The sequence below is a fragment of the Lethenteron reissneri genome, chromosome 32, assembly GCF_015708825.2.
Source record: "Lethenteron reissneri isolate LAM-NWPU_2019-01 chromosome 32, ASM1570882v1, whole genome shotgun sequence".
In the NCBI taxonomy this organism is placed as follows: domain Eukaryota; kingdom Metazoa; phylum Chordata; class Hyperoartia; order Petromyzontiformes; family Petromyzontidae; genus Lethenteron; species Lethenteron reissneri.
In genome coordinates, this window is record NC_083810.1 from 2,816,983 (window position 1) to 2,837,581 (window position 20,599).

Below are 20,599 nucleotides of genomic sequence, written 5' to 3' on the forward strand. Positions count from 1 at the left end.
TCTAACCCCGCTAACCTACGCCCGAGTCCTCCACTACGGAGCTAGGGGAGGCTACCTATCCCAGCCCTGTTCAAGCTGGGATCCCGGCACCCTGAGTATCCAGACCGGCTCTTATAAGAACGTCAGTCTGGGCTCTCGGGGCCACGCCACCGGCTTGCCCTGGTCGGCCCTGACAAGGACAGCGAGCCAGGGGAGTTCCGGGGCCTATTCTAGCTGGTCTTCCGTCTTCGCTGGTTTAAGCTAATACCCGACCTCGAGCCCTCCGGCTCACCACCTTTTATAGTACTCGGCCCCCCTGGGAGGGGCCCGTGGGGGATGAGTGCGGACGTCGGTGTGAGCACCTCCTCTGTGTACGGCTCTAACCACGCCCCTTGTGTTTGTTATCCATCTGTGCCCATGCATAATTACACCTCTACATCACCCCCCCCTGTACAGCTCGCAGCCGTCCCCGGCTGCAACAAAATCAGAATAAAGGTGCTCCCCACCCCAAAACCGTGTGTGCCTCGCGTAATTTTAACAAGAACAATGACAACAACAGGAATAGAAAAAAAATAACCCGACGCACCCCCCCGAATAAATACCCCATTCCCCAAACCCAACATATATACACACACTCCGGACGTCTCCCCCCACTGTCCGCAAGGGCCCCCAAACGGCCGACTTCACAATAGTCTGCGCGTCTTGGCGCGCGTTCTCGCGGCGGGCCCGTCACAAGGGCCCGTCCCGGCACGCTCAGTGGCGGTTGTTGACGGTCCGGGTGCGAGAGAGTCTGGATTCGCAGCCGAGTGACCCCCGACCCCCCCGGAAGGGGTTGGCGAGCATGGACCCGTCACTCCTGTTGCACCTGGAGATGGAACAGTTGATGTCAGGTTAGGCGAGAGCAGCGACGTCGGGGAGTCGGCGGACCCCTCACACGTTTGGCCATGCGTGTGTGTGTGTGAACCACGGGGCGGCGCAATGAACGGTTTCAACCTTGAGGGGTGCACGTACCACCGACGCCTCCCCCATTTGACGCGAACACATTGCGGCCGCAAGACCTGTACGACCTCCACGGGCCCCCGCCACGGCCGTACCAACTTTGACGAGGTCGCCAGCGGCACCTGGGGACAGTGGTTTCCATTTGAACACATGTACCCGCCCCAGCCGAAGCCTCTCGTTCGCCTTCTGGCGGAGTTCAGAATTTTGCACGGCCTCTTCCTGCGCCTCAGATAATTTGGCGATGTTAAATTTAACGTGTTCGGACAAGGTAGACTTCGCCTGAGGCGCCGAGAGCTTGAGCTGGGTCGTCACAGGGGGGTTAGCCTCGCGGCCATACATCAAAAAGAAAGGGGAAAATCCGGTGGCCGCGTGGGGAGCCATCCTGTAGGCTTGTAACACACCGGCAATGCGAAGGTCCCAATCTGTCTGGGATTCCGATACCTGCTGGGACAACATGGACGCGATAGTCCGATGCAGCCGTTCCACCATCCCATCAGTTTGTGGGTGATACGGGGAGGTCCGAATTTTCTCCGTACCCAAGAGGTCGCACACCTCGCGGAGGAGTTTCCCCGAAAAATTCTTACCCTGGTCAGTCAGCAGCCGTTCCGGAGCACCCTTGTCGAGGACATAGCCCTGGACAAAGGCCTCCGCGATGGCTGCTGCCGACTGGTTGGCCAGAGGCCAGGCCATAGGCCATCTCGTGAAGTATTCGACCCCTGTCAATAAATACCTATTTCCCCTGGGTGTAGCGGGAAATGGGCCGAGAATATCCAGAGCAACGAGCTCGTTAACCCGGGAAACCTTTATGGACTGCAGCGGAGGGTTGGACCCCCTCGCTGGTGGCTTTCGCTGCGCGCATTGCGTGCACGACCCCAGGAGATCCCCCACGTCCTTTGCCATGCCCGGCCAGAAGAAATCGAGCTGGAGCATGGCAAAGGTCTTGTGAACCCCCAAGTGCAGGAGCCGCTCATGCGCAGCCCATACCACCTTACCCCTCAATGCTGCAGGCACCACGAGCCGTTGGCGGCGGGATTTCCCGTCCCAGTGCATTAAAAGCCCTTGGAACAACCCCCACGAGTCAACGTTTTCCACCCCCGGACCAACCCCCCCGGTGCGACGGCGCAGAGCGAGGAGGGAGGTGTCCTCCATTTGGAGGCGTCCCCACTCCGCAACCAATAACCCCAGCAACGAATCCCTCCCTTCTTGCTCGATAGGACCCGAAGCCGAAGGCGCATCGGCGGCGGCCACGAAGACCGAATCGGTGGCCACGTTCGGGGGCCTACAACGCCCCGAACCCAAGAGGCAGGCACACTCCGAAGTGGGTGGCAACCGTGACAGGGCGTCAGCGTTCGTGTGGCGGACGCCCTTACGATATGTGGTGACAAAGTCGTAGTCCTGGAGAATCTCCAACCATCGGGACAACTGCCCTGATGGTTGTTAAACCCGCAAGGCGTACTGTAGAGCGGCATGATCTGTACGGACGGTGAAACGCCGACCGTACAGATACGGGCGGTACTGCTGAATGAAATAAACAATTGCCAATAATTCCCGACGGGTAACGCAGTACCGTTGTTCCGCCGGAGACAGTACTCGACTACCGTAAGCCACCACATGCTCTACGCCCCCGATGAGCTGGGACAGCACGCCCCCAATGCCCGTGTTACTTGCGTCTGTATCGAGCAAGAAGGGTTGTGAGAAATCGGGGTAATTTAACGGTGGAGCCCCCACCAGGGCATTCCGGAGGGCGCGAAAAGCAGCCTCTTCCTCCGGCCCCCAATGAAACCTGACCCCTTGGACGTCAAGGCGTGCAATGGTTTCGCGATCGTAGCGAAGTCAGCCACAAACCGTCGGTAGTACAACGCGAAGCCAATGAAACTCCTGACCTCTCCCACCGAGGTGGGAGTTGGCCAGGAGCTGACGCATTCCGTTTTGGCGGGATCAGTGGATATCCCCGAGCGCCCCACAATGTGACCCAAATACCGCACCGATTCGCGGAGCAAATGGCACTTCTGCGGTTTAAATTTTAAATTGGCAGCCCGCATTTTGAGAAAAACAGCACGCAACTTCTGGAGGTGTTCATCGAATGATTTGCTAAAGACGATGACGTCGTCCAAGTAAATCAAACACGAATCCCATTGCAAGCCTGCCAAGACCAGTTCCATTAACCGCTGAAAAGTTGCTGGCGCAGAATGTAAGCCCATCGGCAAGCGGTTAAATTGGAAGAGGCCTTGCGGTGTACGGAAAGCCGTCTTAGGTTTGGATTCGTCATCCAGAGGAAGCTGCCAGAATCCAGAAAGTAAATCGAGGATGGAAAAGAATCGCGCCCCCGCCAAGGCATCGAGCGACTCATCCATTCGAGGAAGCGGGTACGCATCTGCCACAGAAATTTTGTTCAATCGCCGAAAGTTGACACAAAACCTCAGTGAGCCGTCGTGCTTTTTCACCAAAACGATCGGCGCGCCCCACGGGCTGTTGGAAGGGGAAATGATATCGGCGGCTAGCATGTCATCAACGGCCGATTTGACATGATCCTTTTCGGCGGGACTCAACCGAAAGGGATTTTGGCGGATTGGCGCGCTGTCACCCGTGTCAATATGGTGTCGCAGCAATTTAGTACAACCAATATCAAATTTGTGTTGACTGAAAACGTCGGCAAATTCGTTCAGGAGAACTCGCAGCTGCGCACGCTGCGAGTCGGACAGGTCCACTGATCCCGCGCAAAGCGCATCCAGCCATCCGTCATCACAGTCCGAATGCGGTCGCGACGGAGGATCGGTGCTTACCTGACCCACGAGTGGTTCCTCATAGGGTACCGGCGTTGCGTGTGCAAGCACGGTCCCTTGAGGAACCACGGCCGTTCGCGATCCTACATTAAGGACTGCAATGAAGGGGTCCCCATCCCCTTTCACCATGGTCTGAGCCGCTAGCAAATCGGGTCCATTGACCCCGGCCTGAGATGGTCCCAACAAGACCCCCCGATCCGCAACCCCTTCGGCAAACGGCCGACGCAACCTAAGAGGGACGAGCATCTGAGCACCCGGGGGTACGCGCACAGTTTTTGTCACGAGCGCCTGCACGGTGGCAAACGGCCGACGCTCCGTGGCGGGGGAAGACAAAAATGTAACACGTCGACCCGACGGGAGCTCGATGCACCCTTGGTCAATCAAGATACGAATGGGCATTTTGGCCAAGAAATCCGTCCCCAACAGGCACGGAACGGCGAGTGAGGAGGAAACCAAAACAGGCCCGGATAATTTAATGTCTCCAATGCAAATTTTGGCGCGGATTTGCCCAAAGATGCCCAGCGAGCCCCCGTTAGCGGCATAGCATGGCACGTCAACGGGGAGCAAGGGACGACTTTGAACAGGAAGGATGTTATAAATTAAATCAGATATAATGGTCGCCGATGCCCCTGTGTCAATTAAAATCCGCACCTCTACCCCATCAATATGACCGACCACGACCGACGATCCCGCCGACGCTGCAACGACACGATGGGCGAGCTCCGACCACTGACCCGGTTGGAGCGCTCGCCGCATTTCAGAATAATCCGACGCAACGGCCGTCGATTTTCGAACCCTGTTCGTTTCAGCGCGTGAGTGTGTGTCGGATGTGTGCATGGGCCAAACGTGTGAGGTGCCACGATTCGCCGTATTTCTCTGCTGGAGCTTGGGTGGAGACGGCACGGCGTCCTGACGAGGTGTCGCCCCGCGCTGACGGGGAGCCCGGCACCCTGACGCAACGTGGCCTTGAAGGCCACAGTTGTAGCACCGTGTGAGCGCCCCAGATGGCCTGGGCTGCTCCTGGCGGCTCGGTCCGTTCCGAGCCTGTGGTGCCGCCGATCTCCATTCCCCCCGCCGCTCCACCCCGCAGACCTCCTCCGATGGGAGGGTGGTGGCCGCCATGGCATGGCCGGCCACCCCCTTGGCGGCCTTGCGACGCAGGGACCGCAAGCCCCCGTGGATGTGGCGCGCGACCAGCAAGGACGACATCTCTGCGTCGTCTTGAGCCAGGACGTTGACGTCCAGCTCATCAGCGAGTAGCAGCAGCTTTTCAGCCACCATAGCGTCCACTCCCTCTTTGTCCATCCGCGGGAAAGCAGCCTTCGCCAGGGCCAAGAGAGCAGTCCGGAAGGCCAGGGGCGATTCGTTGGCGCCCCGATGACGATCGTGGAATAGCTGCCTGCAGTCCGAAGGCGGGCTATAGACAGCTGACAGCAGCTGCAGCGCCAAGTGCAGCGTGGCACGCTTTTCCTTAGGCGCCGAGGTGAGTGTAGCCAGGGCGTCGTTGTCCAGCATCGCTGGCAGCGCGCGTAGTGCTTCGGCGTCCGTCCAGTTCGCCATCTCCTGATGAGCGATGAACCGTCTCCTGAAGCCACCCCAGTCTCCGTCCGCGCCCACGAATTCTTTGAGAGGCGGCAGACGCTGCTGTAACGCGACGTCCGTGGCTGCGGATCGCGCTCCGTCGTCCCCAGCAGATGTTACAGTGTGGGCGGGCTGCGAGCATGGCATCGCCGGTCGCTCCGTTGTTGACGCGCTGGCCGGTGTTGATGATGTCACGGCTTGTGCTTGGCCCTCAGCAGTCACCTGACGCGGGCCGACCCCGCCCTCTGCTCGCACTGTAGTGATGGCGGGAAATTTAACCGCGAGCCGCGTCGGGGTGGCGGGAAACGTCGCCGCGCGTCGGCTGCTGTCTTCGTCCCGCGCAGCCCCTCCAGCCCCCAGCCGCGTGATCTCCTCCAACGCGGCGGCCGCGGCGTAGAGCAGCTCCGCCAGGCGGGAGTGAGCCAGCCGGAGTCCCTCGGCCGACGCATCCCCCCCTTCCTGTCGTAGCAGCGCGGGCGTACTCGGCCCCGGCTGCTCCGATCCGACCCCGGCCATCTCTGGTGGTGATTCGGCCGTGGCGTCTTCTATCTCCGACTCCCTGGTACGTGTCGTCCCTCGTGTGTCCATCGTTGAACGTTTTACTTCTGACGCCAGATGTAGTAAGTATGTAGGAGGCTTGACGACAGGGTCGGAGGCACACTTATTTATTACACCAACTTGTGCACAGTAACGGGTACACACAGTACTTAAGGGGGTATCGTCCCCTTCACTCGGCTACAGGGAGACACAACATCTAACCCCGCTAACCTACGCCCGAGTCCTCCACTACGGAGCTAGGGGAGGCTACCTATCCCAGCCCTGTTCAAGCTGGGATCCCGGCACCCTGAGTATCCAGACCGGCTCTTATAAGAACGTCAGTCTGGGCTCTCGGGGCCACGCCACCGGCTTGCCCTGGTCGGCCCTGACAAGGACAGCGAGCCAGGGGAGTTCCGGGGCCTATTCTAGCTGGTCTTCCGTCTTCGCTGGTTTAAGCTAATACCCGACCTCGAGCCCTCCGGCTCACCACCTTTTATAGTACTCGGCCCCCCCGGGAGGGGCCCGTGGGGGATGAGTGCGGACGTCGGTGTGAGCACCTCCTCTGTGTACGGCTCTAACCACGCCCCTTGTGTTTGTTATCCATCCGTGCCCATGCATAATTACACCTCTACATCATCAATAATGAAGAAAGGTATGGCGGGCAGGCGGATATGAAGGCATTGTGGCAGAGGCAGGCGGTCTTGTATGTGACCCTACTGGCGATGGGTAGCCAGTTGAGAGCACGGAGACAAGCTAGTGAGTCGAGACGGGGATGAGTGTGGGCAATGACGACGCGTGCTAGGTTGTTTTGTAGTCTTTGAAGTTTCTTTAGGTTGCCAGCGGAGGTCCGGACTAGGACGGAGTTGCAGTAGTCAAGGCGAGACCCAACTATGCAACATGCCAATGTGTTGGAAATTTCAGTAGAGATGAGAGGACGTATGTGTCTAAGAGCCTTCAGGTGAAAGTTACATGAGCTGATGATATGGTTGGTTTGACGGTCGAATGATAAAGTTGAATCTAGGATGACACCGAGGTAGCTGAAGTGGTCGGTGAACTTGATGCTGTGACCGACGATGTGTATGTGTGTGGGGAGTGCTGCTGAATTGAGACGTTGCTTGGTACCTAACATGATGGCCACTGATTTTTTTCGGATTAAGGGCTAGGTTGTGTGCAGTGAACCATTGTTGCACGGCGGTGGTACATTCCGAGAGCCTCTCGAGTCCAGATGCATTGCTAGAATCGATGGCGGTGAATAGAATCGTGTCATCCGCGTATGAGTGATGCTTAACACCGAAGCTTGCGATGAGCCGGCCGATCGGGGAAGTGTAGGCTGTGAAGAGCAGGGGACCTAGTACAGAGCCCTGGGGAACCCCGCATAATGCTATTGTTTCAGGCGATGTGGACATGTCCACCCTGACTGAAGATTGCCGGTCAGAAAGGTACGAAACTATCCACTTGAGTGCTGAGCCGCATATACCGAAGTCAGATTTCAGGAGGGAAGTAAGGAGCGAATGGTTGATGGTGTCGAAGGCTGACGAAATGTCCAGACTTACAAGTGCAACAGTTGAGCCGGAATCAATGATCGTTAAAATGTCATCGAGCACTCTAGTGAGTGCTGTTTCTGTGGAATAGTTTTGATGGTAAGCTGACTGGAAGCAGCAGTAGTTTGCGGAGGAGGTGATGTGTGGTTTTAGCTGGGCGAGGGCTAGTCGTTCAAGGAGTTTAGAGAGGTTCGAGAGGTTACTGATGGGACGATAACTAGATGGGTCATCCGGGTCTAGACTTGGTTTCTTTAACAAGGGAGAAACCAGGCCAGGTTTGAGGTTGGACGGAAAACACCCCGTAGAGAAGGAGGCATTTGCGATTTTCCTGATCATGATGGCGAGTTCTGGAGCACATTGCTTGAACAAGCAACCTGGGAGCACGTCGAGTGGAGATGACTTCAAATGAATAAGAATAAGTTAGGAAAGGAAGCAGGACTGAGGATTAACGTGGAAAAGACAAATACGATGGTGTTCGGAAGGGAGGACATTGAGAAAGGAGTAATAGAAAGTAGCAAGATTGTGAATGTAAAGGAATTTGTATACTTGAAAAGTCTACTGAGATAGGACAACGACTGCACAAAAGACATAAGAGCGAGGATCGCAAAGGCAAAAGGAGTAATGTCAGGATTCAATAACAAATCAGCTGCAAAACCAAACTGAACATCTTAAGAACTTGCATGTTCAGTACAGCTTTGTATGCCGACGAGACTTGGACATTAAACAAGACTGACAGAGATAAGAGTATATGCCACTGATATTTCATATGAAATGAAGGTGTGATAATCAACACACAAATGTATAATCGGTGTGGATGGGAATGCAGTACTGTAAAATAAAATATAATGGAGATAACACATTGTATTTCTACAGTAACAGGGTACAAAGAGTTTAATAAATACAAGCAGGGGTTTGGGGCTTCTGGTGACATTGTGCTATTGAACTTGACTTATGAAAAGACTTACCAAATATGAATCATTTTTAGCCAAAGATGACAATGTGCTGTTAATGTCATCTTGGGAATTCAAATGTGCCTGAAATGCATTTGCACTGATTCTAACCATCTCTGTGAAATATAAATGACAAAAGTCAGGTAAAACATTATTTTCACAATCTAATATGATTGCAATTAAAGTCATCTTTAAATAAATGTATACAACTTACAAGTTTTACGTATTATTCATGTCAACAATTTGAATAGCATTAAACATGTTGAATGCATGAAAAGCACCTTCAATGGTCTGCAGAAGAGCAATTTTCCCAATGTTTTTCATGGAACTGATCTTTTTCAAAAAATATATTTCGGCATTTAAGAAGACAGCCTATACGGGAACAAGTAATTATCAGCAAAAATCATGACATTTCAGATACAATTATTATATGTCCTGTTTCTGCACCTGTTCTACTTGTACAGACCTGGTCTTCAGGTTGAGAATTCTGAGCCATGGAAGTCAAAGAAAAAGCGTATTGCAAAACTGAACTTTCATCCTGCATGCTGGCGTTGGATGATAATATTTCCTTGGCAAGCTCTGCTATAAGCTAAGGAATACAAGCCGCAAACACGAGTTTAATACATAGTGAAATGCAACAGGTTACATTTTTCAAAGTTTTTTTCATCATCAAAACACATAGCACACACTTATGACAATATACGGTCAGCTTAAGTTATATAAAAATTTACCTCTTTTTTTTCTGTTTCATTAACTACATTCTTTAGAGCCTCCGTTGCAGTCACTATGACCCCAAGCAAAGTGCCACTGCTCGTATTTGCAATCTCCTGGATTGCGCCTCCTGGCGCTAGCATCTTGCGGATGTTGTCTTTCAGTTGGTCCGGTGGAGGAGATGTCACCTGGAAATAATAAAATTGGCATTCATCACCATCTCAATATATTCCCAAATTCTGAGAATTCAGTTTTAAACAAAAGCTTTTCATTTGAAACACATGGACTCTATTATTCTCTATTATTTGGGCACAAAGTGTCCGTGACATTTGCGCACAAGTAGATGACTAGTTCGCCCACACCCTCATCTGCCGCACTCGAGCTAAGCTGCTGCCTGTGCACGTATTTTATCCTATGATTTTATTACCTTCACTCAACAGGCAAGGTCAACCTCCATCAGCCCTGCCCATTTCTCTTTAGGCCCCGCTCCTTCCTGGTTAGGCCCCCATTGGTCTTTCCTCTTTTGGCTTCGCGTTTATCCTTTATAAGCCCCGCCCCTTTTTTAGGCCATGCCTCTTTCTGCTTAGCCCCCCTTCCCCCCTCGGACAAAGAATCGGACTAGTTTGGATATTTGTGAGGGTCGGGTGGCTGTGAAGACCAAAATCCCACTTCGAGCAACCATATAAAAAAAATCACAATTTTCTCGAGCAAGTAAACTAAATAAAACATTGAATGTCAGAATTGTCCCACATCCGGAGAGCCTTCCTGCTAGTTATTTAGTAATTAGGCCTCAACTTCACAGCAGTACCTTTATAAAAGTGTTATTGACGTATACATTCTTAAGTCGTAATGATGCAATTCATAGCTATTAAGTTAATAGGTGTCAACTAGACTTCTAACATGTTAATTACATATAATTATATGTATTTTTAAGAAGTATTTTCCCATGTATTCATTCAAGATAAAACTTAGGGTCACGTGGTCAATTGATGGGTCTGGTAGCGGGTAGACCAGAAGTAGAATGTTGGCAACCACTGTTTCTTAAGGTGTGTTGTTATTGTTTCGTGATGTATACTATGCATGCTGTGTGTAATAAAGGACTCTCAGGCGATGTTGTTCTCCGTGTCCTTTATTTGGGTTCTTGCTCGCACCCCGCAATGTCTCCGCACGGACCCGCACCTTCTCCGCCTCGTGCCTCCGAACGTCGTCTGAGTCCTCCGCTCTCTCTCTCTGCAGCCACACCGCTACCCGTGTGCTCCGCACACTCCGCAGCCACCCTGCTGCTCTGTGTGCTCCCGCACACTCTGCAGACACCCCGCTGCCACACGACACCGCTGGCCGACGGTGCCGTCACTTCCACCCTCGTGGCAATCGCGCCACTCCTCGCCAGCACTCCGCGTGGCCTCTCCCTTCTCTATTCTGTCTCCACTCCCGATCCCCTTCCGGTTCTCCCCTTATATCCTCCCCCTCACGTGACCCTGACTCCTCCTCCTCCTCACGTGACCCTGACTCCGCCCACACTCACGTGACCCTGTCCTTGCTCGCATTACATGTGTATTCATGGTGGGTGGAGTAATTGTGAGCGGAGATAGGGGTTTTGGGGTGGAGGAAGGAGGGTGAGGTGGTGTGGACGGGTTACGTTACGTGTGTCTGGGGGCGATCTGCCATTCTGTCTGCATTGACGTTGGATACGTGATAGGCCTGCCAGAGGACTGTCAGGTGGCATGGTATAATGTGGAAGCTTTGGAAGTCAGCACTTGAGGCGGTGGTCGTGCGTGGAAGGGATGGTTAGGGAGGGGGGATGTTTGTGTAGGTAGTGAGTGCACTGAGGGGCACGACTGAGATGTTCCACAGTCAAACGTGTTTCATTTACCAGCTTGCGAAAGAAGTTCAAAATACATTAATTATTTAACAATGGTTAATGGCCAAAAACAAAATACAATCCAACAGCTTGTTTTTTTCGTTCTCCATGACGTTTAAAAGAATACTTGCAAAACAAACTACACATATCCTTGCAATGTGAAAGCAACTTCTTGAGACGAGCGTTTTCTCTTGTTGCAACGAGTAAACGTCGAGAATGACTCACATGCACAGGTATTGGGAACGACGAACAGGATCCGTAAGGGTTGCACACGATCACTTGAAGGTCCAGCAGCCCTTGAGGATCCAGATCTCCCGCGGGCAACAGGAGTTTGGGCGACCTGTCCAACTTGGTGTTGAGCAGGTAGTAATCAACGTTGCCCGACTTCGCTGTATATGAGTACAACACCTTATTATTTCCGATGCCTTTCTGAGACCAGTTTTCACATGTGAGTTTGAAGAATGTGACTCCTGCCAAACCTGCAGAAAATACACTCACATGACGTTCCATGAACTCTGTTGTAGTTTTGGTTGTAATGCCTCAGCAATTGCACAGTTTAATACTGTTCTGGAAAACACTAATATCATGTGATAGTCACCAATTATTTGATTCAAATGAATTAATTCCATTACAATAAGCATGCTCAATGCATTGGAAGTCTACATGTGGCTGTTGTATGTTGTTGTATGTTGTAGTGGTACTGTAATCAGTCGTGGGAGACTCGTGTTGTTCCTGGTCATGGACTGTTTAAGTGTAATCCATACTGGATAATGATTTACATTTACATTGATAAAACAAAAAATACCTGTTGGTGGGTCACTTGTACAGGAGCCATTGCTGGGATAAAGGCTCGTTGTAAACCTGTACATGACTTCTGCCATATTTCTGTTTGGGACTCTACCCGTAACGTTGATTTCGAATGTGTTTCCTCCTTTCAAAGCGTGTTCATTAACCACTATGCCTTCATTATATATACCTTGAGAGGGAAAATAAAATAATTTTACACATATCTAATAGAGTATAAATACTGATCGTTAGTATATTTTGCTTAATGTGTGTGTTACCTTCACTAAAATGTTAAATATGTAAGCATTTACTATTTAGATATAAAAAATATATATTAAAGCTGCTCTTAGTTGCAATGATAACATGGAAGGGATCATGTGATGGCTTAGAGAATTATGGGTGGATTTTAATGCACGGGATATTGATAGTAAATAATTGTGGTCAACAAACATATTTTAAAGTACTGTTCTGTAATGCATTAAATTAGGGTATTATGTGTTCATGTATTTTATTATGACCTAATTTCCATTCTGTAATCATAACGATTTGCTGATATTAAGCATATATTTACAAATAAAAATTCCCATAAATTATGTTTTGAAATCAAATTGTATATATTTTTGAACACTTGTAAATGACAAATGTCAGAGATAATTACCTGTAGAAGTCATCTCTTTAAAATAAACATCTGATAGATTCACCATTTTCCAGTGGTAGGTAATTACATCATCAAAACAGTTCAAGCAGTTGACTAAAAGTATCAGTGGCATTGGAGAGGTAAACTTCCGATTACAATTATCAATACACCTGCAAAAAAACCACTGGAAATCATTAAAAAACAATACACATGTGAATTATATAACATTTTTAATAACCAGCCCATTCTACGCCACAACCATGTTAGCATTGTTGGGATACTTTAGTTCATACATATGTAGTGAGTCAAACTGAGTCGCAGACGTTGTCTTGGGAGCAACACTATTTATTTCACCAACTCAACATAACATAACACAACCTACACTTGGGTGTTGACTGCCCATCTACGGCAGAACTAGACCCGGTTCGCGATCCCGGCCCGGACCACAAGCTGGATCCCGGACCGCGTGGCTAGAGGCTTCTTTAACCCGATGTGGATCTTCTTCACCAGCAACCCGAAGAACCTCGAGCCCCTCACGGGCCCCCCGTTATATCGGTTACAGAAGGGGCGCGTGAGGAAGCCCAGGAACCCGCTAGTAGGTTCTAGAAAGGGGGCGTGGCCAGGGCAGAGCGAGGCCACGCTGGGAGGATAAAGGGGGGCCCCCGAGCAGGAGCTCGGGGCTGTCGTTTGGAGTGGGATCCTGTCGTGCTGCTGGAGTCTTCATCGCCGTCTACGTCTTCACAATCTCGGCATCGTCAGTCAGGCAGTCTGCCAGCTGTCCTGACTGGCCGCTATAGTTACTTTATGTAAACTCTTAAGGCTGTTAATAAACAGAGTTCCTCCTACTCTTAGTGTCTCTGAGTCAGCCACTACATTTGGAGTCAAAAGTATTAAATACTTATTAAGTGTGTCCAAGTTGGCCAAGAAGAAGACTCCAACTATTGTGTCCTCGGGTTAAGAGGACGACGAGGATGTGATCCCGACAGCCCTGGAATTGAGAAGCCCGGAGATTGGTCCTGAGGCGGCAATCCCTGCGAAGCAACATGAGATGGACATTGACTCCTCGCTGCCGCCGACCGGAGAAGGATGGCGCGAGCGCAATGTACTACTAATGGACTTGCTCTCTGCTGCAGCGGAGCTGCTTGCCCAGCTCAGGGTTGCTGCGCCTGCCAAGGATGCTGCAGCATGGGGGCATCGGCCGGGCAGCATGACCGTCGCCATCGGCCAAGTGCAGGAATTGGCGGAGCTCCAGCCTGCGCAAGCAGCCGCCATTTTGCCCGCCATGAGCTGATCGCCAAATTCGGCCGCCATTTTTTCAACTGGGTCGGAAACGCTTCCCGCTAAATTCGACTTGCCGTCGGCGTCTCGTCCGGAGGTGCCTTCTCTTCAAAAGCGGCTGCCGATAATCGGGGAATTTGTGGCTGCGGGGGGCGACTGGACTGCTTTTCAGCGCCGTTTCACTGCTGCTTGCGCTCCCACAGGATGGTCCGACGCTGCGGGCTCTCCCCACCACCTTGGATGATGACTCCCTGGCGGCATTCAATGCCATCCCCACGGCGGACAGTGCGACGCTGCCTCAAGCTTCTGCCCAGATAGCTGCTATTTTTGACCCACCATCCAACGCACGTCAGAAATGTGTGCTGCGAAGACGGGGGAAGACCAAGACGCTCCTGGCCTTTCACAGCGCGCTGCTGTGACTGGGCCATGCCGCATATCCGCGGATGGAGCAGACGGCGCTGGAATCTCTGGCGCTGGAGAGTTTGCTGTCGCTGGCCCAGAAGATGGGTGTCTCTCTACCTGCCATGGAGGAGGACAACTTGACATCGTTGAAGGTAGCCCGATGCATCCAAGCCCATTTCAACTTACAGCGGTGGCCCGGGGTGGCCGCCTGCACGGGGTTCACGGAGGACGAGGACGAGCCGGAGCGTCAGGAGCCAGTCCAAGTCTGCGCTTTGTTCGTCAGGAGCTCGCACGGGAAGGATGGTGTGGGACAACGACAGGAGCGAGAACGACGAAGCGGGACCCCTCCTCCAACGTGGAGGTCCCTGGTCACTTGCTTTAAGTGCAGCCTGCAGGGCCACATCTCCAAGGGATGCCGCGCCGACCCTGGATCGTTCTTGTTGCCTTCGCCATCTCCCACCTTGTCGACCTCCGTTTCCCCAGGCCCACAGGCAAGTCGTGATGCATCGGACACTCGGCCGCCACATTCACTTCATGCATTTCACTCTCTGAGCATGTCGGGTTCTCACACCGTCATCTATCATCATGTCACGGCATGCGAACGCCGGACTTCAGCGGGTGTCGGTTGGCCGCGGGGCGCGGGGCAGTGCACCGTGTTGGCGCATCATGTCGTGGCAGCTGCAGCGGGATCATCAGCAGTTATTGGGTTCGTGCAGGGTGTTGAGCTAAGGGTGTTATTGATACGGGAGCATCCGCTCGTATTATTTCGGAATTTATTCATAAGTCTTTTCCGTCGAGGTCTTAATCCGGTGAATAATGTGTGTGTCGCCGCTAATGGCGGGAGTTTGGGTATTATGGGCCAGATATTGGCGAAAGTATGAATCGGGGACATTGAATTCGCATGCCCAGTGTTAGTCTCTAAGACGTTGGCTGTGCCCTGCTTATTGGGCACTGATTTCCTTGGAAGGATGCCCCTTAAGATCTTGGTGGATCAAGGGTGGATTGAACTGCCGTCAGGGCGGAGATTGGCATTTTTGAAGTCCCCGACTCGATAGAGAAGGGCCAACACCACAGTTCAGGCCCTAGTGAAGGAGACTGTCACGGTTCCTCCTGGTGCTCAGATGTTGGTATCCTTGTGGCTGCGGAAGCAGCTTGATCGCAAAGACACCGCGCGAGGGGTTCTTTTAACCCCTTCAAACAGAGCGGTTCGAGGTATCGCGTTTGTGGGGGCCCAGACGATAGTTAGGGGGAACCAGGACCCTTTTCTACAAGTGTTAAATGTTGGACTGGGTGTCGCGGTTGTCCAGGCAAGTACGGTTTTGGCCCACGCGACGGCCGCGTGTTGTGAGGGGGCCAGCGATATGGCCACACAGAGGTCGCTGCCACAGTGGAGCGGGGAGGCAAGTCAGATGAGGCTTGGATGGATGCACTCGGTAAAGAAAATTCTAAATTGTCCGGCGAGCAGCGGGGCGAGTTGCGTGCATTGCTCTGGGAATTTTCTGACGTTTTTAGTCAGGGGAAATATGATTTTGGCCGCACATCACTATTGCAGGACCGCATCGATATGGGTAATGCTGCTCCTATATGCCAGAAATCGTACAGGCTCAGTCCCAAGGAAAAGGACCATGTTCGCCAGGCGGTCGACGAGATGTTGCCCGCCGACATCTCCCCATTGTCCTGGTTAAAAAGCAGGATGGAAGTTTGCGTTTTTGTGTGGATTTCCGCAATGTGAATTAAGTCTCCATGGCGGATGCATACCCGCTCCCACGGATGGACGACTCCTTGGATGCCCTGTTGGGTGCGCGGTTTTTCTCCACCCTCGACTATGTGTATGGGTTTTTAGCAATTGCCTCTGGATGAGAGTTCCAAACCTAAAACAGCATTTTGAACACCCCAGGGGTTGTTCCAATTTAACTGTCTCCCGATGGGACTTGGCTCCGGCCATGTTCCAGCGACTTATGGAGCTGGTTTTGGCAGGTCTTCAATTTGACTCGTGCCTAATTTATTTGTATGATGTAATCGTGTTCAGGCGCACGTTCTAGGAGCACCTGCAGCGGTTGCGGTCAGTGTTTGTCAAGGTGCGGGCGGCTAATCTTAAATTCAAGCCACAAAAGTGTCATCTCTTGCAGACATCGGTTTGCTATTTGGGTCACATTGTCAGCGAGTCCGGGATAGCCACGGATCCCGACAAAACTGCGTGCGTGCGCACATGGCCGACCCCCATGTCGGTAGTTGCAGTCCACAGTTTTGTCGGGTTCGCGTCATATTATCGGCACTTCGTACCCAAGTTTGCAACGATCTCCAAACCGCTTCAAGCCCTAACCGCAAAGGGCCAGAGATTTTAAAGGGGTGAAGAGGAGGATGCTGCGTTTCTCGTGCTGCGCGATGGCCTCACCAACGCGCCTCCCCTTGGGTACCCCGATTTCTCTCTGCCATTTGTGTTGGATACAGACGCCAGCGACACCGGAATTGGCGCTGTACTGTCAGAGGTAGTGAATGGAGTAAAAAATGTCATAGCTTACGGGAGCCATGTGCTGTCCCCCGCAGAGCAGCGTTATTGTGTGACACGCCGCAAATTGTTGGCTATTGTGCATTTTGTACAGCAGTACAGACCATACGTTTACGGTAGGCAATTTGTTGTGCGCACGGATCACGCGGCTCTTCAATATGAATTACGGGTTGACCAGCTGTCCGGCCAGCTCTCCCGCTGGTTAGAAATTTTGCAGGATTATTCCTTCACGGTCACCTACAGGAAAGGTGCACGTCACTGTCATGCATTGTCGTGGTTATCGCCGAAGCACCGCTGTGCATGTTTGATGGGTGCCGGCCGATGTAAACCTGCGGCTACAGGATTGTCGTGCCCTGTTGTAGCATCGGTTGATGTTCCACAACCCATGGCAACCACTCCCTGTGACAACACGATTGGTCTCACGCACAGGGAATGGGGCCGCCTCCAGGTGGATGCCTCCTTGTTGAAATTACGGCATCGAGTCAGAACGAGGGGTGGTAAAAAGGTGCCAGCGGGAATGTCCCTCATAGTCCTTCGTGATGGGCTGTTGATGAGGTGAGATGAGCAAGTGCAGCGTTACTGCATTGATGTACCAACTGCTCTGCGGGGAATAGTTACACGGGCTATCCACATGAAGTTAATGCACCTTGGGGTGTGTAAAACCTTGTTAACCCTGAAGCGCGACTTCTTTTGGCCCAGAATGTCAGAGGATACCACATGGTCAAAGGTTGTGTTGAGTGCGCTCGCCAAAAGCCCCCGCTGAGGCAGGCCCAGCCACCGTTGCAATCCATCGAAGTGTCCCGTATTAACGAGCTCATTGCTCTCGACATCCTCGGCCCATTTCCCGCCACTCAGAGGGGAAATACATTTCTTCTTGTCGGGGTGGAGTACCTGTCCCGGTGGCCGGTGGCATGGCCTTTGCCATATCGGTCAGCCGCATCCATCATGGACGCATTCCTACATTGGTACGTTGCGGATAAAGGGGCCCCGGAACTTCTCTTTACAGACCAAGGTCGTAATTTTTCTTCTAAATTCTTAAAGGATGGTGTACGACTTCCTGGGTACTTAAAAGACCCGGACATCGCCCTACCATCCCCAGACTGACGGGATGGTAGAGTGCTTGCATAGGACTCTTACGTCCATGCTGTGCCAACAGGTTAACGAGGCACAGTCCGACTGGGATTTGCACGTTCCGGGTGTTCTGGCCACATATAGGATGGCCCCCTACGCCTCAATGGGGTTCTCCCCCTTTTTCCTCATGTATGGAAGGGAATGTGATCCCCCCATGGAGGCTCAATTAAGCATGGACCTGGGCAGAAAAGGTCACTGTGCCCATGCCCATGCAGCTTACGATCAGGTGGCTGACGGAAGCGCGGAAGGCTTCTCGTGGAAATTCAGCCAAACGGTAAGCCGCCAATGAGAAGCTTGTGGGACTCCGTAAATCCTGAAACCCATGGACCCCTGGGGACAAGGCATGGTTGCATTGCCCCCAGGTGCCCCTGGGCACGTCCCCTAAATTGCACCGGCCATGGCAGGGCTCGGTTGAGGCGATCGAGGTCAGGAGGCCGCAGTGCGTACGTATCCAGGTCGGTCGCAGGTGCTGGTTTGTGCATCCGTCACGGCTGAAACCCTATTTTCCACCTTGTGATGTCGCTTCATCCCCACAACCTGAGTGCCGGGTGTCTGATGTGTCTGGCAAGCCAGGGTGAATGGTCGTGGAGGGTGCGCCTCAGCAGGATTCAGTTCTTTAGCCTGCAGGATCCCAGCACCTGACACCCGCGGGCCCACCGATGGCACCGTTCACAGATGGACCGAGGACGCGAAACAGCCGTCATCTCCTTCCTCTCCTTCGTCTTCTTCTCGGGAGGGGCCGCGCCCGTTAGTCCATTTACATATCTTCCCGGGGGTCCCCAGCACCACACAGTGACAATCACAGTCACTAGACATACAGTGAGGGAAAAAAGTATTTGATCCCCTGCTGATTTTGTACGTTTGCCCACTGACAAAGAAATTATCAGTCTATTATTTTAATGGTAGGTTTATTTGAACAGTGAGAGACAGAATAACAACAACAAAATCCAGAAAAACGCATGTAAAAATTTTAGAAATTGATTTGCATTTTAATGAGGGAAATAAGTATTTGACCCCCTCTCAATCAGAAATATTTCTGGCTCTCAGGTGTCTTTTATACAGATAACGAGCTGAGATTAGGAGCACACTCTTAAAGGGAGTGCTCCTAATCTCAGCTTGTTACCTGTATAAAAGACACCTGTTCACAGAAGCAATCAATCAATCAGATTCCAAACTCTCCACCATGGCCAAGACCAAAGAGCTCTCCAAGGATGTTAGGGACAAGATTGTAGACCTACACAAGGCTGGAATGGGCTACAAGACCATCGCCAAGCAGCTTGGTGAGAAGGTGACAACAGTTGGTGCGATTATTCGCAAATGGAAGAAACACAAAAGAACTGTCAATCTCCCTCGGCCTGGGGCTCCATGCAAGATCTCACCTCGTGGAGTTGCAATGATCATGAGAACGGTGAGGAATCAGCCCAGAACTACACGGGAGGATCTTGTCAATGATCTCAAGGCAGCTGGGACCATAGTCACCAAGAAAACAGTTGGTAACACACTACGCCGTGAAGGACTGAAATCCTGCAGCGCCCGCAAGGTCCCCCAGCTCAAGAAAGCACATATACATGCCCGTCTGAAGTTTGCCAATGAACATCTGAATGATTTAGAGGACAACTAGGTGAAAGTGTTGTGGTCAGATGAGACCAAAATGGAGCTCTTTGGCATCAACTCAACTCGTCGTGTTTGGAGGAGGAGGAATGCTGCCTATGACCCCAGGAACACCATCCCCACCGTCAAACATGGAGGTGGAAACATTATGTTTTGGGGGTGTTTTTCTGCTAAGGGGACAGGACAACTTCACCGCATCAAAGGGACAATGGACGGGGCCATGTACCGTCAAATCTTGGGTGAGAACCTCTTTCCCTCAGCCAGGGCATTGAAAATGGGTCATGGATGGGTATTCCAGCATGACAATGACCCAAAACACACGGCCAAGGCAACAAAGGAGTGGCTCAAAAAGAAGCACATTAATGTCCTGGAGTGGCCTAGCCAGTCTCCAGACCTTAATCCCATAGAAAAGCTGTGGAGGGAGCTGAAGGTTCGAGTTGCCAAACGTCAGCCTCGAACCTTAATGACTTGGAGAAGATCTGCAAAGAGGAGTGGGACAAAATCCCTCCTGAGATGTGTGCAAACCTGGTGGCCAACTACAAGAAACGTCTGATATCTGTGATTGCCAACAAGGGTTTTGCCACCAAGTACTAAGTCATGTTTTGCAGAGGGGTAAAATACTTATTTCCCTCATTAAAATGCAAATCAATTTATAACATTTTTTACATTCGTTTTTCTGGATTTTTTTGTTGTTATTCTGTCTCTCACTGTTCAAATAAACCTACCATTAAAATTATAGACTGAGCATTTCTTTGTCAGTGGGCAAACGTACAAAATCAGCAGGGGGTCAAATACTTTTTTCCCTCACTGTATGTAGTGACATAGAATCCGTCCCTTAGCAGCATAGCACTTGTTGCTGGCAGTGAAGGGGATCTGCAGTTACAGCAGCCCTGATTGACAGCAGGTCACGTGACAGACCAGAGAGAGGGATATAGGGGAAAGGTTACAGAAGAGGCACGTGAGGGAAGCCCGGGAACCCGCTAGTGGGTTCTAGAAAGGGGGCGTGGCCAGGGCGTAACGAGGCCACGCTGGGAGGATAAAAGGGGGCCCTGAGCAGGAGCTCGGGGCTGTCATTTGGAGCGGGATCTCATCGTGCTGCTGGAGTCTTCGTCGCCGCCTACGTCTTCACCATCTCAGCGTCGTCAGTCAGGCAGTCTGCCAGCTGTCTTAACTGGGAGCTATAGTTACTTTCTGTGAACTGTTAAGGCTGTTAATAAACAGAGTGCCTTCTGCTCTTAGTGTCTCTGAGTCAGTCACTACGCATACATACATACAAGATGCACATTAGGTGTTGAGAGAATGT

The 20,599-nt window shown here is 51.8% G+C and overlaps 1 protein-coding gene across 4 annotated transcripts in view; it reads right to left on the reverse strand.

Moving 5' to 3' along the window:
• The window catches only part of LOC133349889 (polycystin-2-like), a 65,559-nt gene that overhangs the window by 26,630 nt on the left and 18,330 nt on the right, over positions 1-20,599 (reverse strand). For 3 of the 4 annotated variants that reach the window (XR_009755991.1, XR_009755992.1, XR_009755990.1), the window contains exons 7-13: positions 12,387-12,535; positions 11,748-11,918; positions 11,168-11,421; positions 9,102-9,269; positions 8,837-8,959; positions 8,652-8,742; positions 8,386-8,486 (exon numbers count right to left, since the gene is read on the reverse strand). The gene's annotated coding sequence lies outside the window, so the exon portion shown is untranslated. Of the gene's footprint in view, positions 1-8,385; positions 8,487-8,651; positions 8,743-8,836; positions 8,960-9,101; positions 9,270-11,167; positions 11,422-11,747; positions 11,919-12,386; positions 17,376-20,599 lie in introns of those variants that run through there. The other variant, XR_009755993.1, reaches the window with a different exon arrangement.